At 42.2% G+C, this 3,752-nt stretch overlaps 1 protein-coding gene across 1 annotated transcript in view; it reads right to left on the reverse strand.

Annotated features, from left to right (window-relative positions):
- Positions 1-3,752, reverse strand: part of Crybg3 (crystallin beta-gamma domain containing 3) — a 119,055-nt gene that overhangs the window by 114,518 nt on the left and 785 nt on the right. The gene's annotated exons all lie outside the window — the stretch shown is intronic.

Here is a 3,752-nt window from a genome sequence, read left to right on the forward strand (position 1 = left end):
TGTCATTCCACACTCTCAGCTGTGATGACAGGTCACACACTGTCCGGCCGACATTTCACAGAGCCCACTTGGAGAGTAGAGAAAGAACTGCCCTCGGCTGAAAGTCACTAATGACCTCTCCAATGCTCCACTCAACAAGCACAGATCCACAGATCTATGTTTGGGAAAGACAACGCAGAGATGAGACACACTCCTGACCTTAAGTTTAGGGAACCTGTCTTACCCTCTTCTATCATTGACACACTAAAGGTTCACTGAGAGTCAAAATCCCAGACCCCACACTGAAACAAAGAGCTTCTTTATTCAAATGTGGATTTTGTTTCTTTTGTTTCCTTTTGGACAGGGTCTCCCACCCTGAAGTCCAGAATGATCTGGAACTCATTACGGATTTCAGGCTTGAATTTGAAGCAGGCCGCCTGCCTCGGCTTCTAGAATGCCAGGACAACAGAAATGACCAGCATGCCCAGCTTTTAGCTTAAGTTGAAAAAGTATGATTTTTGAAGGGTGGAGGGGAAAATGGTGTTTAATGAACCAGGCAATAGGCAGAGATCTCTATGTTCAATTCTTACCCCTGACTCTTCCTCTCCCTCTGATTGCAGATCTTTCTCCACTGGGAATGTTGCCTATCCCTTTCTCACCTGCCTGAAGGTATTCTTAGTTATCCAAGTGAACAGACATGCTAGTGGCAACTAGTAGGTGAAATCATGGACATCAAATGTCCCGCAATGGACAGGAGAGTCCAGTTTAAAGACCTGTTATACCCCAAATACAAATAGAATCTGCCATTAAGAACTGTCCCATCCTCAGTGTCCTCAAAATCATAAGAGGCTTCGAAGTGTAACAGCCTTTTATCCCTGTGGGTACGGTATACTAAAGCAAAAATTCTCTGCCCAGGATAGGTACACAATCAGTCCTTGAGAAATGTTCTTGCTGTATTGTGTTAGCTCCCTTCTGGCTTACAGGTATTGCATGGAACCCATAAACAGGTTCACCATGTATGACCCAGCAAGGCCACAAGCTTGTGCAATCATCTTCCCAAAGCAGATAAAATAAGAAGGCAGGCGTTCACCTACAAAGTTCTACATTCCAACAATATCCATTTAACAAACCCATTTTCAAAAACATTCCAAAACTCCCAGTGAAGAGCCAAACGTTTTCTCCAGAGAGCACATTACTCAATTCTAACCTAATTTTCTGCATGCCTCTCTCTCTCTCTGGGCCCTACCAACATACATCTCCTAACAGACCTTAATATCTTGCAAGCCGCAACTCATAGGGTCTCTTAAAGTCACCTATGCCATAAGACACCCCCCCTCTAGACTCCTCTATCTCTTCTAATGAATACAGGCCTGAACACTACAGTAAGGATTGACAAAATGAGGCACACTGACTTCTGGGAATTCTGAAAGTTTCCTGTGAGAGCTTTCGGGTGCATTATGTAGAATTTTCATTTCTGAATAATCAGTGCTGCCTGCCATAAGCACTTCTGAGAACTGGTTGACTAATACGTTAGTTTAAATACTTAACAAAGGTGATCTTCGCCTTTCTTGATCGCTGAAGGTGTAGTATGAACAGAATAGCAGCAAACTCAATAAATAAGTGGTGTGTTCACACCAAGCAAAGCCCCAGCAACACACAGCACCCAGTAATAACAAAGGTTGTCTCATGCTTCAAGCAGGGGACTATTGAAGAACTCTATCAATGTGGGGGACACTACAGTAGAGACCTAGCAACCTCTCCAGACCCTGTGTTTATCCTAACATGCCCTCAGCCTTTTGCTTTCATTGGTAGCAAACAAACACCTGTAGAAGGGGACAATGCCATAAATTTGACTTTCATTAGTCTCATTAATACATATGTTTCATTTTAATTCTCTTCTTAAGAAATTGCTAGGGAGTTCTGTTCTTGAGACGTGTGTATCCTGTTTTGTATTTGGGCATGAGTAAGCCGAGTAATGGAGCACTCATAAGCCAACACAATGAGTTCAGGCAGGAAAAAGCCTATGCGACACAAGTCTAAGAAAATCCATTTCATCTCAATATATTCTCTCTCTCTCTCTCACACACACACACACACACATACACACGCATACATACACATATACACACACATACATACACACATACACACACATATACACACATACATACACACACACAAAGGCAAACTCGAAGAGGTCTTGTGTATCAAGGGGCATCAGGGTCAGGTCGCTGCACAGGTGAAAAGTAGCAATGTCACTTTGAACAGCGCTCCTTAAAAAAGCTCTTGTTTTTATTTTTTACAGTAAAATACAGATTGTGATCATTCAAGCTTGTGGAAAGTTGTGCCAAATCACTTCCTAAACTTTGGACCACTAGATGCATTACAAGTTGAAATTACTGTTTTTATGTGAGAGACCTTTTCTTGGCTCCCACTATTACAAGCCAAGTCATATCTACTGGCCTAAAACCACTACTGCAAAAGATCAACCCTGTTCTCATTAAAAGGTTTTACTGCCACAAAGAGAAACAACCCAAGTGTCCTTTCAGTTTGAAACAGGATCACAGTTGACAAATCCTAATTCTGTTTCCAATCTTCTCACCACCAACATTGTTCTGTTACTGGGACATGGGACCTACTGAGTGGTTCCATTTGTTGCCTTACACTTTCAATAAGGGCTTTGTGTTTGTTTCTATCTGTGAAAAGAAAGATTTAAGCTCCTATAAAACAGCTAAACACCCACACGAGGGATTATCTGCAATCCCCTTAACATCTGGCCAGTTCTAAAACAGATGAGAACAAAATTAGTGCTCAAGTAAGCACAATTAAAACCCGAGTCGGGGAAAAGCCATAGCCAGGGCCTATCAGTGGTGAGGAGAGACAGAAAGGAATAGGTGAAAAGGATCTCTCTAGGGCTGGATTAGTCAGCCTGGGGCAGAAAGAGTTCAGGATGGAGGAGTGCCTGCCTTAAAAGGGCAAATAGGCCAGGGGAGCAGGCAGGATTTCAGGACAATGCTGATAGGAGCAGTTTATCCTATCCGGTCCACCACTCTCAAGTTTCCAAAGGGTGCTGACTGAAGATTGTTAGCGATTGTTACAGCCAAGACCAGGTGAGACCTGCCAGATTTCCAAACTACCATAAAGGACAGAAGGGAAAACTTTGAATCTTAAAAGCATCAACAACCAGGCCAATAGTATCTAAAACTTCCAAGTAAAATAACCAGTCAATTATAATTGGCCATTTCTTGGAAAGATGTATTATGCTAACAGGTGATTACACTGGAAATGATTCACAATTAGGAAAAACCAAAGGAGCACGAAGGGCTAACAACAAATCACAAACCCTAAATAGTAATGGAACTAGAAGCGTCAGTTGTTTCCAGTCCATTTTTCTTTGAAGTCCATCAGCAAGTCTTTAGTCTGAGGTAAATATAGCTCTCTAGAGGGCAACCTTCCAAGGACATGGGTTACAGGTTCTTCTGGTGCAAGTGAAGTTGGCCTCACTTCTCAAAAAAAAAAAAAAAAGGTGGGGGGGAGAAGCGAGTTATCTCTTTTCTGAAGGATGAGGAAATTAAAAAACGGGCATTTTAATGAGACGGATTTTTAAAATGTCAATCTTTAAAGCTGCAGGAGTAAAGGAAAAATAATTATGGAAAGAGTGCACCGCACATACTAATCATTAAACTAAGCCAGCTTCCAGCTCAAGCCCTGGTTCCCCAATCAGAGCGCTTCAGTCAGATGTCCTAAGTTAGAGAGAGGGAAGGAAGGAGGGA

The sequence above is a fragment of the Mastomys coucha genome, unplaced genomic scaffold, assembly GCF_008632895.1.
Source record: "Mastomys coucha isolate ucsf_1 unplaced genomic scaffold, UCSF_Mcou_1 pScaffold12, whole genome shotgun sequence".
Lineage (NCBI taxonomy): Eukaryota > Metazoa > Chordata > Mammalia > Rodentia > Muridae > Mastomys > Mastomys coucha.